At 47.3% G+C, this 14,390-nt stretch overlaps 1 protein-coding gene across 2 annotated transcripts in view; it reads left to right on the plus strand.

The window, feature by feature from the left end:
* The window catches only part of RARS1 (arginyl-tRNA synthetase 1), a 219,223-nt gene that overhangs the window by 140,671 nt on the left and 64,162 nt on the right, over positions 1–14,390 (plus strand). The gene's annotated exons all lie outside the window — the stretch shown is intronic.

The following is a 14,390-nucleotide window of genomic DNA, read 5'->3' on the forward strand; positions in this document are numbered from 1 at the left end:
CTCTCTCTCTCTCCTCCCTCTCTCGCTCTCCTCCCTCTCTCGCTCTCCTCCCTCTCTCGCTCTCCTCCCTCTCTCGCTCTCCTCCCTCTCTCGCTCTCCTCCCTCTCTCGCTCTCCTCCCTCTCTCTCTCTCCTCCCTCTCTCGCTCTCTCTCTCTCTCCTCCCTCTCTCGCTCTCTCTCTCCTCCCTCTCTCGCTCTCTCTCCTCCCTCTCTCGCTCTCTCTCCTCCCTCTCTCCTCCCTCTCCTCCCTCTCTCCTCCCTCTCCTCCCTCTCTCCTCCCTCTCGCTCTCTCTCTCGCCTCCCTCTCTCGCTCTCTCTCTCTCCTCCCTCTCTCGCTCTCTCTCCTCCCTCTCTCGCTCTCTCTCCTCCCTCTCTCGCTCTCTCTCCTCCCTCTCTCGCTCTCTCTCCTCCCTCTCTCGCTCTCTCTCCTCCCTCTCTCGCTCTCTCTCTCTCTCCCCTCCCTCTCTCGCTCTCTCTCTCTCCTCCCTCTCGCGCTCTCTCTCTCTCTCCTCCCTCTCTCGCTCTCTCTCTCTCTCTCTCTCTCCTCCCTCTCTCGCTCTCTCTCTCTCTCTCCCCTCCCTCTCTCGCTCTCTCTCTCTCTCTCCCCTCCCTCTCTCGCTCTCTCTCTCTCTCTCCTCCCTCTCTCGCTCTCCTCCCTCTCTCGCTCTCCTCCCTCTCTCGCTCTCCTCCCTCTCTCGCTCTCCTCCCTCTCTCGCTCTCCTCCCTCTCTCGCTCTCCTCCCTCTCTCGCTCTCCTCCCTCTCTCTCTCTCCTCCCTCTCTCGCTCTCTCTCTCTCTCCTCCCTCTCTCGCTCTCTCTCGCTCTCCTCCCTCTCTCGCTCTCTCTCTCCTCCCTCTCTCGCTCTCTCTCCTCCCTCTCTCCTCCCTCTCCTCCCTCTCTCCTCCCTCTCCTCCCTCTCTCCTCCCTCTCGCTCTCTCGCCTCCCTCTCTCGCTCGCTCTCTCTCCTCCCTCTCTCGCTCTCCTCCCTCTCTCGCTCTCCTCCCTCTCTCGCTCTCCTCCCTCTCTCGCTCTCCTCCCTCTCTCTCTCTCCTCCCTCTCTCGCTCTCTCTCTCTCTCCTCCCTCTCTCTCTCTCTCCTCCCTCTCTCGCTCTCTCTCCTCCCTCTCTCGCTCTCTCTCCTCCCTCTCTCCTCCCTCTCCTCCCTCTCTCCTCCCTCTCCTCCCTCTCTCCTCCCTCTCGCTCTCTCTCTCGCCTCCCTCTCTCGCTCTCTCTCTCTCCTCCCTCTCTCGCTCTCTCTCCTCCCTCTCTCGCTCTCTCTCCTCCCTCTCTCGCTCTCTCTCCTCCCTCTCTCGCTCTCTCTCCTCCCTCTCTCGCTCTCTCTCTCTCTCTCTCCTCCCTCTCTCTCTCTCTCTCTCTCTCCTCCCTCTCTCGCTCTCTCTCTCTCTCTCTCTCTCCTCCCTCTCTCGCTCTCTCTCTCTCTCCCCTCCCTCTCTCGCTCTCTCTCTCTCTCTCCCCTCCCTCTCTCGCTCTCTCTCTCTCTCTCCTCCCTCTCTCGCTCTCCTCCCTCTCTCGCTCTCCTCCCTCTCTCGCTCTCCTCCCTCTCTCGCTCTCCTCCCTCTCTCGCTCTCCTCCCTCTCTCGCTCTCCTCCCTCTCTCGCTCTCCTCCCTCTCTCTCTCTCCTCCCTCTCTCGCTCTCTCTCTCTCTCCTCCCTCTCTCTCTCTCTCTCTCTCTCCTCCCTCTCTCGCTCTCTCTCCTCCCTCTCTCCTCCCTCTCCTCCCTCTCTCCTCCCTCTCCTCCCTCTCTCCTCCCTCTCGCTCTCTCGCCTCCCTCTCTCGCTCGCTCTCTCTCCTCCCTCTCTCGCTCTCTCTCCTCCCTCTCTCGCTCTCTCTCCTCCCTCTCTCGCTCTCTCTCCTCCCTCTCTCGCTCTCTCTCCTCCCTCTCTCGCTCTCTCTCTCTCTCTCCCCTCCCTCTCTCGCTCTCTCTCTCTCTCTCCTCCCTCTCTCGCTCTCTCTCTCTCTCTCCTCCCTCTCTCGCTCTCTCTCTCTCTCTCTCTCCTCCCTCTCTCGCTCTCTCTCTCTCTCCCCTCCCTCTCTCCCTCTCTCGCTCTCTCTCTCTCTCCCCTCCCTCTCTCGCTCTCTCTCTCTCTCTCCCCTCCCTCTCTCGCTCTCTCTCTCCCTCCCCTCTCTCGCTCTCTCGCTCTCTCCTCCCTCTCCCCTCCCTCTCTCGCTCTCTCTCTCTCTGAATAGGTGGCAGGAGCAATCAATCAACTGAGATTTGTATAGCGTACCTAATCACCTGTGAGAGTATCAAGGCGCTAGATTCTTGCTGCTGATGGTGGGCTTAGTTGTAAAGCCAGGTCTTGAGTCCCTTTCTGAATTCCAGGAGAGTTGATGAGAAGTAGGCTTGTGTTATAAATATATCATAAATGTATAATAATAGTATGTAACGGCACTAAAGGAACTGAAAACGTACCCAGGTTTTTTCTGCCTCTAAGTTTTGATGCAGAGACTTTAGAATGCCTCTATCGTTACCTTTTCGTAGTGTAATTGTTTTCCTGTCATGCTCCCAGACATCATTAAATTAATGTATTACTTTTGACTCCATCAACTGTGCAGGTTGGTTCGGCCATGTACTGCTCTACTATTGGATACTTTTTTCTGCTGATTCCTCACTGTGTGATTATCCTCCTGTCTTCAGATCCCCCCCCCCCCCCCACCAAGCTGTTTGTTCCCTTTAATAGTACAGGGAGTAGCTGAAGCATTGTAATTAACTTTAACAATCACTGAAGCCTAAATCCAATATGTTGATGAACTGCTCCCATTCTCCTGACTGAGATTCTGGTTTCTATAGCCAGAGAAGTTGTTACCCCAGGCAGCCTTACCCTTCACTCTGCGAACGTCATATGTCTTCCTTGCTGCTATGTCCAGGCCTTGTAAGAATTTGTGAAAATTGCTGTAAGTTCGCCTGACTGCATGTAAAGGCCTCATTCTTTTCTTTACAACAGTGGTTTGCATGTTTGATAGAAATCCTGAAATGCAGCCTGGATTCAGATGACCAAGTGGGTTGGTACTTGGGTATGGTAGTTACTTTACACCACGATGCTTAGATGCATTCCACTGGTTTCTCTGGCTATGTCGAAGTCTTTACCCGCTACCTTTTGGATGTCCACTCCACTCGATTCTGTTGGAGAATCGGCCCATCTGTTCTCCACTCAGGGCTCGAAAAATCAAAAAATTGTTACTAGACCTACAGGTCTAGTAACTTTAAAGTTCTTATCGACCTAACTGTAATGCTCCTGACCTCTGTCTCTGAAAGCCAAGCAAATGTAACAAATCTTGCTATCGTGTCACATTTGCCTTCCCTTCCTGAGCAACTCTCTCAATGGTTCAGACTAACTTGCAAAATCTCTAACAAACTTAGAATATTTTTCCACCATCCCCATGAACAGACGCAACTTGTCCTTGTCATTTGGCGTTTCTGCATTTACTATGGCACTCACTAGATTCATCTTTGGTCTTACCCCTTCACCTGAAATAAGATACCCTAAATACTCCACCTCGTGTACCAAAAATCTACACTTCTCCTTTTGCAAAGTAAGTCCTGCATCTAAAACTCTAACCAACACATTGAGCAAAGTGTCATTGTGTTTATCGATACTGTCACCGAAAATCAAAATGTGTCCTGGAAAAATAAGATGATTTTGACAACTGCCAACACATTTGATGTCTTTGGAACACGCTTGCTGCGGAGGAGAAGCCAAAATGCGATCTGTTGAACTCAAACACACCCTCAGTAGTAACAAAAGCAGTTACATACTTGGAATCTGGGTGTAACATTTCCTGATGATACGCACTCTTGAGGTCCAATTTAGTAAAACAACTTCTTACCTGCTAACAAGAAAACTAATTCTGTGATGTTAGGCAGAGGAAAATGATCCATGGCAACACACCGATTAAAACTACAGAGGTCAACACAAAACCTGAAGGACCCATCAGCCTTCTTCATGATCACATCTGAAAATAACCACTGTGTGGCCTCTACGGGTTCAATGACACCATCACTAACAATCTGATCAATTTTTCTTTTTACTCCGTACCTTATATCGACTGGAACCTTCCTGGCAACATGCCTCATCGTAATGGCATCCTTCTTCAATACTATTTTATGTGTGTAATCCTTGGCCTAACTTGTTGTGAAAGACTGGTGCAAACTGTTCTAGCAAACCACTCACATCACCCTCATCCACCACCATCGCTTGTTTTGCTTCTCGTGGATTCACTTCTTTGTGCAAATCATACTGATGTGACCAGCCTAGGCTAGGTGGGTCCTCAGTTGCTATGTAAATTTCCACTTGTGTGTGTTGCTGACGAAACTCAGTCCTCGCACTGAAGAACCCCATCACTCCAATACTAGCTCCCTGGTATCCTTTCATCACAACATCTATTGAATTCAACACTCTACCCTGCCACACCAAATCATACAGCTGTTTGGGAATGATGGTATACAAAGAGCCGGAATCGGTCATCAAAGTCGCATTCTTATCATCCACACAAAAGTCAGCTTTGGGACGTGATAGTCTCTTGGATTCTTCAAATTCGACAGTTTCGATTCCCTCAGAGTCTATCATAAGAACTCTGTGACCATGACTTCTCATGAGTCCTCAATTGAAGCAATCCTTCTGTTGGTCGTCTTGCACACCCGTTCAAAACGACCCTTCCTTCCACAACTATGGCACTGTTTTCCAATGGCAAAGCAGGACCTTGAGTCCCCAAAGTGAAAATTGCTGCCACATCTGTAACAAAAATATGTAGCAGAATTGTTCTTTGTAGAAAGAAAATCCTGGTAACTTCCACCCGAAATGCCTAGCTTCTTGTTTACCAGTGCTACTAACTCCGAATTGCTATCCACTTCCATCACATCGCCTCTACCACCCAACTTCTGCATTTCCTCCATGCATTTATCTGATTTTTCCACCACTTTGGAAATTTGTATAGCTTCTTTTAAAGTTGGGTTGCAGGCTGCCCAAAGATGTTCTTGCATTTTCTTACTGTTGCACTGAACAATTAATTGATCTCAAATGAGCTCCTCTGTCATGGGCCCAAATTTAATTCTCACGGCCAATTCTCTCAACCTAGCTACAAAATCATCCACCGATTCATTGAGTCTCTGCAGTGTAGAATTTGTGATGCTGCATGACAATATACAACATCTTGGCAAAGTGTTTCTGCAGGCGCAACTTTGCTTCTTTGTATACATCTTCCATAACATCACCATTGTCCTCATAAACTTGTGGTAAATATTTGAAAATATGTTGACCCTCAGTGCCCAGACACCCAGTTAATAATGCTCTCTTCCTGAGTGGTGAGAAATGTGATCCTCCTAATACATCCAAATAGTTCTGGAAGGTTTCCACCCAGTCTTCCCACTAAATGGGTGGTTCACCCTGTTGCATTGAAAATGATGGAGGCAAAACTACTGACTGGCTGATACTCATGGTGATTAGAATGAAGTGAGCAACAAAAGAAATGCAAGTCTTAGAAGTTCTTCCCTTTAACTGTATGGAGTGGAAATGGACAACATTAATCACAAATCCAGAATTATAGTTGCAGTGTAATTTCACAAGGAACCAGTAGATGGCAGTGTCTACACATTGTCTAACTCTCTAAACGAGTCTCTATTATCCTTAGCATAGAGAAGAAACTGCCATGAGGTGATGGGGAAAATTGGGTGGATGATCGCGTCTCAGGACTCGCGGTGAGTAATTGACTTGGTGCGCAAGTGTCAGCTCGGCGGGTTCTGCTGCGGCGCTCACAGTACAAGTCCAATGAGTGTGCACGGGCACGAGTCAGCAGCACATGGAGCTTGCCTAGAATACAGCAGTAACTGCTATACATGCGCATTGGCACGAGTTGGCAGTGCGTGGGCCTTTAGTATACGAACATCGCTCCACGCAACCTAAGTACGAGTATTGAGGGTTAAAAAACAATTCTCTTTAAATTACTCGAAGATGATGCTGATTGACGGTAGCCCGCGGTTGTAACGCCAACGTACTGACACAGTAAAAAGAGTTAAGGGCCTACTGCACTAGTCGATTGATCTGCAACACATGATTAATCTGCCACATGGGACCACAGGTGTCTGGCTAATCCCGTCATGTCAACAATAAATGATGTACTGTGCTTCTGAATAATCACGGAGACTTCATCGTGCAAATATATTCTACTTTAATAGCAGTAGAGAAACCTGTGTCCATACAGCCAGACACAAACCGCTCATCTCTCCAACCGCCCTGTAACCCCCACTATGTCATAGTCACCTGACCATTCCATATTCCCCCCTGAAGAATGTAAGCTGCAAGACACATGAGGGTATAAACTACAAGACACAGTATAACAATATTGAATCCTACATCAGTGTAATTTAACATATTTGTTGTGACCCAAAGGTTGACTTTTGACCACAGTACACTGTTGTAAGGTCACAGGCCTTTATTCTTGGGTACAACGAGCCACCGCTCCTCTCTGCACAGAGGAGAGGCACCAACTGACTCATCTTAGAACAGGCACCACAGAGCACCATGACAACCCATAAAGGTTCTATGTGGAACCTTAAACAAGCAAATGTAAGCACAACATATTACCTTTTTTTTTTTTTTTTTACAGAAATACAAACCGTGTACAGAGAAACAAAAATGAGAAACCAAAAGAAATAAAACATAAAAGAGGAAATCTAATACATTACCATATTACCATCAGCACAGAGTAAAAATGTAGCAATACTGCAAATTCAGCGTAATTTCAAAGGAAGACGTCTAGCACGAATAGACTTCCTTGGTACTAAGCATGTCACATTGGTTTTAGAGACAGTTCCTGAGGATACAACGGCTGGACCAGAAGGAGAATTCCCTGCAAGCTCAACACTTCTGGGGCCATTGCAATTATCCCCTGCAGATTGAACTTTCACAACTTTTGCTAGGTTCCACCAATGTCTGCCACAAACCATGACAGCACCCCCACAAACCTCTACACAGACTGGTTCACCGAAGGACCTACCACTTTTTTTAACAAAGCTGGTGCTTTTGTTATGAACCAAGTCCTCAGGGGACACGTTGACTGTCTTAACAGACTTCTTTTGATTGTACCTAGCAGAAATCTTCTTTTGTGCAGTTTTAACTCGAGTTTCCAGTGCATCATTGTCAACCCAACATGATACTTTTATCACAAACGGTTCTTAACAGCCAAGCAGGATAAAGTGCAGAAGTGGGTACTCTACCTTTGAGTGATATGAAAGGCGCCACTATAGTAAGTGAATGTGGCGTAGTCCGGTAAAACCACAGCATGGATCTGACCGCACCCTCTACGTCATAACAATGACTCTTTGCCCACTTGATACATTCTACCACCACTCTGTTCATCCTCTCTACAAACCATTGGTTTGAGGGTGTCCAACAGAGCTTCATAATGCTTCATGCTAGATTCACTCAAAAACACACTCATTTCCCGATTGACAAACTGCACCCCATTATCCGAGACAAGGGCCTCCGGGAATCCTTCCCTCATGAAAATCTCTTTGAGAAAAAGGATGGCATTACCGGCTGTGGGAGAGGAGCAGAACTTGACTTCAGGCCACTTGCTATGGAAATCCATAAGAACAAACGCAAAGCGTAAGTTGTGAGGGAGAAAATTGAAAGGGCCAACCATGTCAATGCCCACCTTAAGCCATGGCTTGGTGGGGAAAGGGATGGGCTGAAGGGGAGGAGTAACAACTTTCATCCCCTGTTCTGCGCCACTACACTCAACACATTCCTTGACCCTCTCCTCTATATCCTTGTCCATGGAGGGCCACCAATAATGCAGTCTGACCCGCCTTTTAGTCATGGTTGCCCCCAGATGGCCATCATGTGCACAGTCAACCAACTTAGTATGGACATTTATGGGGGGATCACATCTACCATCTTTCATGACTACTCCGTCCTCAATGGACCACTCTTCAGCCACTTTCCAAAAAGGCTGAATAGCCGGGGGCACACATCTCTCCCTGGGCCAACCTTTCACAATGTATTCTTTGACTTTAGCAAGACTGGAATCTTGACTCCACGCCTCCTTCCATTCAGTCTCGCTGCAAGCTTTGCTTTCAACAGCATCCACAACAGCAATGAAACAATCCTCCTTGTCTTCCTCCACATCCATAGTGTCATCTTCACTTAAGAGAAGTCTTGACAATATGTCAGCCCTTACATTCTGCTTTCCAGGAATGTGCTTAACCGTAAAATCATACTGCAGGAGTTTGGTGGTTAAACGTGCAATGTGAGGCATAGCATACTTGAGACGTTCTCCCCCCAGAGTGTATAGCAGTGGTTTATGATCAGTTTGTATGTGTTGGAAAACGAGGCCGCATCTGTGAGGCCTGCACAAATAACATGACTACACTTGTCCTTCACTGGGAACCAAACACCCAATTGTAGCGCCTGACTCTCAGAGGGTAGCGTTGCAGAGCAGTCTGATGCTTACTCAAGGGAGGTGGTGTGGGCTAGTAATCGCCATTTGCAGGTGCACAAAAATAACACTCAATAATTGATTGTCCAGTCTGTACTTTGCTTTATAAAAGTAAGAGTACATTTATTAAACACACACACTACTCAATACTATGCACCAATTTAAAAATATACATAAGCTGTTGGAATTACTTTGTGACATTGCATAACATCTCCACCCCTCCCGCAAAGGGGGGGTGTGGTCTAGTACCACCACTCCCATGTATGCACATCAACTTGCCCCCAATGCAGATAGTTGAACATAACCTGGAGCGAGGGCCCTGCACACTGGCACCATCCCAGTGGCGACCCACCCCATTACCTCAACAAGCATTAAAAAGGGGTAAACCTGCCTTGGTGACACATGGCCCTGACTGAGCATCTCCTACTGACCATACAGTATGCACCTCTATATCTTAAGGGCTAGCAGTCTGGGGTCTTCACCTAAGCGCAGCAGCAAGAATCCATGTTTACGCACACTTTAGAATGACAGTACTCATCACCTTGGTTGATCATTTGAATGCATGGCAATTACAGCCCCTAAAGGCATCACAGATGAAATCACAGGATTGCGCATATACAGCCAGACACCCTAGCAGGACTGTCTGGCAACATAGCCCCACTTGGCTTATGACATCTCCTTACACATGTGACTTACAGTCCCTTCAAAAGAAGTACTCCTGGCAACTACACTTCTCCTGCAGTGTGCCTCTTCACTTTAAAAGGAATCACAGGTAAAAGCATGGGATTACATAAATACAGCCAGACCCCCTAGCAGGAAGGTCCAGCAACATAACTCCATTTAGCTTAACATCACCGTACACAGGTACTTCACTTTACACATGTGCCTTTCAGTCCACCTAAAAAGAAATAACCAATAGTAAATGCATTTCGGTGCAATTACACCACTTCACCTCCAGGGGATTCCCTTCTCCAGACATCCCCCAACTCAGCCCTTCACTCCGTGATGCACTTCATAGTACACCCTTAGCTGTAGAACATAAGTTCCAGCCTAGAAGGTGTTAAAGGCTGGCTGAGCCCTTGAGAGGTTATGCTTTCAGATGCCCCGTGAAACTTAGGGGTGGACTGTTCTTCTTTATGCTGGGGGAGACTGCGGTGCTCCTGCAGCCCCCCTGCACCCCTTTTCACACGTGAGGGTGACCCCTCCTCTGAGGGCCATTAGGCACCAAAATGGCAGATTTCTTCGTGCTGGGGGGGGGGGGGGTACTGGGCCTCTCCAACAGCTCCCCCAGCACCTGCTCCTGCAGCCCCCCTGCACCCCTTTTCACACGTGAGGGTGACCCCCTCCTCTGGGGGCCACCAGGCACCAAAATGGCAGATTTCTTCGTGATGGGGGGGGGAAGACTGGGCCTCTCCAACAGCTCCCCCAGCTCCTTTTCACAAGTGAGGGTGACCCCCCCCCCCCTCCTCTGGGGGCCACAAAGCACCAGAATGGCAGATTTCCAAAGGCCTGGCGACGCATTATGGGGCGCTTCATGCTCCTCTTTACCAGCCCCCGCCACTGTGAACACTCTCCTCTGCCCTCTGGGACTCTGAGAGCGTAGATTCAGTAGTGTGCTGTCTTCACTGGCTCCCTGCGCCAGCCTTTCGCCAGCCTCTCTTTCTGGGCCCCTCTTGTCCCTGCGCAGAGGCCCCTGTTTCTGTGCACCAGTCCTGGGCTCTTTTTCTGGTGCTGATAGGGTCCTGGGGGCAGTCAGGGGGTTTCTCCTTCCAACTGCCCATTGCGCCAGGCTCCAGCACCTTCAGCCTCAGCCGAGCACACACCCCAGAGAGCTTCTCTTCCTGTGCAGCCACTTTTTTAAAAGTTGAGTAGGGGGCTGGCAGGAAGTCTCTGTTGGTCCTATCAAACAGCGACACATCACGTCCCTGCCCCTCCTCCCTCCTCCCTCGTCCAGCCGCTAGGTTTGTTAAAAATGGTGTCATCCAGTGTCTCTGAAGCCCCTTTCGCCCACGCTGCCTTCCCTCCTTGGTGCAGCCTGGCATCCAGTGACAGCTGCTGATGGATGAGCCTGTAGCCCCTCCCATCTTCTCTTCGTGGAGAGGAGGCCCTAGCTTGTGGAAGAAAGGTTATCAATCCATCCAGCTGAGGTCAGCCCTCAGCCTGGGTCTGTTCATGGCTGGCTCAGGGAAATATGACAGTTCTGGATGACCCAAAAGCAGTACAAATATGACTTTGGACTCTGCAGAATACTTCTTTTCATATTTGCTACATTGGACTTAAGTGCGTGTCTGGAATCTGTAGGCCTAATTGAAGTTAATCTAGCCCCTGGCTCCACATTCCCATAGGGGAATAATGAAGTAAAAAAACAGTAAGACACACTGACTTTCCCTGGCATGTTTCCAGTGTATAAAGCCTATTCCACCCAATACTGCATACGTCCTGCCACACCATTCACTTTGTAGCTGCTCCTGGACTGCACACGCTAGGAATCTCCCCTGAGCTCCCCGTACACGTGTGCACACACATGTACACATGTGTCTGCATGTAACCAGCCCGGTGTCCCTTACTACAGCTGCTGCGCAGTGGCCTGGTCAAGCCAGGGGAACACCAGTAAAATCCCCATGCAGTCTCTTACATCCTGAGTTCACTGTGGGTGAGTCCCAACTTATGAGGCTCCCCCACAGTAAAAGCTCCACAATTAGGTGCTCAAACCACCTTCTAACAGTATGACAAACTTCCTGCCCCAAATTTATGTTCTGAATTTTTCACATGCCCAATAACATGCCAAAAGCTCCTTTTCTATCACTGACTAGTTCAGCTCAGGATCTCTCAGAACTCTAGATGCATAGCTAATGGTAACCTCATTCACACCTGCAGATTGTGTAAGCACTGCCCCTAGACCATAATTGCTAGCGTCAACAGTAATAGTACAAGGGACTGCTGGATCATATGCTCCGAGTGTTTTGGTATTTACCATTTCGGATTTGACCAGCTCAAAAGTTTCCTGACAGTTGCTATCCCACACAAATGAGACATTCGTCCTCAGCATATTAGAGAGTGCCTTCATCTTTCTAGCATAGTCAGGAATGAAGCGTGAGTAAAATTCACACAACCCCAATAAAGAACGTAACTCATCCTTATTTTTGGGACAAGGACACTCAACCACCGCTCTTACCAAACCAGGTCTGGGACTAACACCATCAGCAGAAACAAGATGCCCTAGAAACTCTATCTCTCATTTTCAAAACTCACACTTATTTTTTTTTTTACAACAATACCTTTTTCCTCAAAAGTGCCAGTCACAGTCCTCAAAATCTTATCATGTTCCTCTAAATATTTTGCAAAAATGAGAACATCATCTTGGAAGATAACAACGCCCTTCACATCTCGTAGGACTGACTGCATGACTCTTTGGAACACCGAAGCCGCGGACGCGAGGCCAAACGGCATCCTACAAAATTGGAAAGATCCAAAAGGAGAATTAAAAGCAGTATAATGACGTGAATCATCCTCCAACAAGATTTGATGGTATGCGGATGCTAAATCAATCTTTGAGAACCATTGAGCATCCCTCAATTCCTCTAACAAGTCACCAATTTTGGGAAGCGGATGGGCATCAACCCAAATCTCTTTGTTAAGGCTTCTTAGATCGATACTCAAACGGATCTCCCCATTCCGTTTTTGTGCGACCACCAATGGACTTAACCATAGACTGGATTCCACAGGCTCAATGATCCCAGACTTCTCCAATCTGTCTAATTCCAACTTGAGATCACCCCTGAGGCTAAATGGTACTGATCTGACCTTGTGCTTCACAGGCACAGCATCCTTTTTAATTTTGATCCTGTGCTTGAAACCAGCAATTTTTCCAAGAATGTCGGAAAATACTTTTGGAAATTCTTGTTCTAAACAAAGAGACTCGGGCATATCTTGTACAACTAAGACTTGTTCACTTGTACCAGGCTTCAGCACCATGCCTAAAAGGCCTTGGTGATACCAACCAAGGATGTTCAAGCCGCGAACAGCAACATAGATTTTACCCTGAATCCTTCGACCCTTAAACTCCAACACATCCTCAATGTAACCTTCCAAGTCTATTTTGCGTTCCTCGTATGATACAGGTGCTCTGTCAGGGGGAAAAAGTGTTCTATCGCACCAGGATTTCTTGAAGAGCTTGTATGTGATCATAGTTATGCGTGCGCCTGAGTCCACCAACAACTTCAAACACACATCGCCCACCAACACATCAACATAAGGATCAACACATTTAGAGGGATCACCAGTAACAATATCATCATCTGTGACTGTTACGATCATGTCTTGAAAATCTCGTACAATGTCACTATCACACAACTGTTCATGCTTCACTGCACAATTGACTTTCTCACCCTTATTTAGACTAAATTGACAGACTTTGGCCTAATGTCCAATCCGTCCACACTTGTGACATTTGGCATTCTTTCCGGGACAGAATGTGTTGTCAGTGCCATGTACACCTGTAACAAATGCCATGTCACACCTGTAACAAATATTTTTCTTTTGAAACATGCATTTCTCATTAGGTTTGACCTTTCGTAAGGTGCTGCTAATAGCATTGGTAGAGGCAACAGCATTGACCGTTTCCTTTGAAGTAGAACTCACACTCAACTCCTTAATCGAGTTGTGTGCCAATTCTTCACTTTTCGCCACTTTAATGGTCTCTTCAAGACTGGGGTTACCCATTGTAAGCAACTTTTGTTGGATTTGCTTGTCATAACAGCGTGCAACGAACTGGTCTCTTATCAATTGGTCACGGTACTCACCCAATTGGCACTCTGCGCACAGTTTACGTAACACACTCAAATATGTATCAACATTCTCACTCTGAAGTTGCGCACGCTTAAAAAATTTGTGCCTCAAAACCACTAAACTGGGTTGCACATCGAATTTGATTACTAGTTTCTTAACTGCTTCTTGGTATTCGTCGACCACTTCTCCCTCCGCCAGCACAATGTCAGGAAGGTGTTTGAAAACCTCCCTACCTTCAAACCCTAATGAATTGAGAAGAAGAAACTTTTTCCTTTCAGCCCTATATCTTGAGGCCCCAATGGCACTTATATACGTTTCAAACGCATCAAACCATGGCCTCCATTGGATCTGAGGTGTGCCAGGGCTCTCAAGAAATGGGGGTGGAGGGTTAACAGATTGCATATTAAAAATTTGTATATTTGTAATGCTTCACATGTAACAAGTGCAATAATCAGAAAGCAAGTCTAACTGTGCCTCTGAATATAGAGCACCATTTTACCTTTAGCAAACCATATTCTCCATATTCAACACTACACAAAATGATAACCTAAGAAAAATGTGTCAAAAGACCCACTAGATGGCAGTATAATGCAAAAGTTAAAAAAATATGCCACATGAAATCCCTATATGGAAAATGTAACAGTCGTGAAAGCATCAGAAATACATTTGGCCAGCCAACGGGAATTAGTTGTAGATATACAAATACAAGGAATATAAGAAGAAAAGAAAATCCAACCTATTACTTCAAACATAGGCTGTAAGTCAAAATATTAAAACGCTGCATGTATGTAAAAACAAAAATGTCACTGAGATCTCAAAATATACCCAAAGTACCACTGAGCAGTGTCTTCTTTTGACACAAATCGCCGCTGCTCCGTGAAAAAAATCTGCCACCGGAATGCCAGACAACACCACTGAGCTCTGTAAGATACGAAGCGTTATGACAGGAAACAGATGAAGTGTGAATGACGCTTACGAACGCACAGCGCTGATGACCTTTCACTAGATGAGATTCCAGAAAACAGTCGGAGAATCCCTGCGCAGTGAGGCTTATGACGCTGAGCAATCACCGAATCCTCTGTAGGATTCTATTGCGTCATCATTCTTTCCTTTCAGCTGAAGAGCAATGAGCTCTCTACCAACGGAC

This window comes from Triturus cristatus, chromosome 7 (genome assembly GCF_964204655.1).
Source record: "Triturus cristatus chromosome 7, aTriCri1.1, whole genome shotgun sequence".
NCBI lineage: Eukaryota > Metazoa > Chordata > Amphibia > Caudata > Salamandridae > Triturus > Triturus cristatus.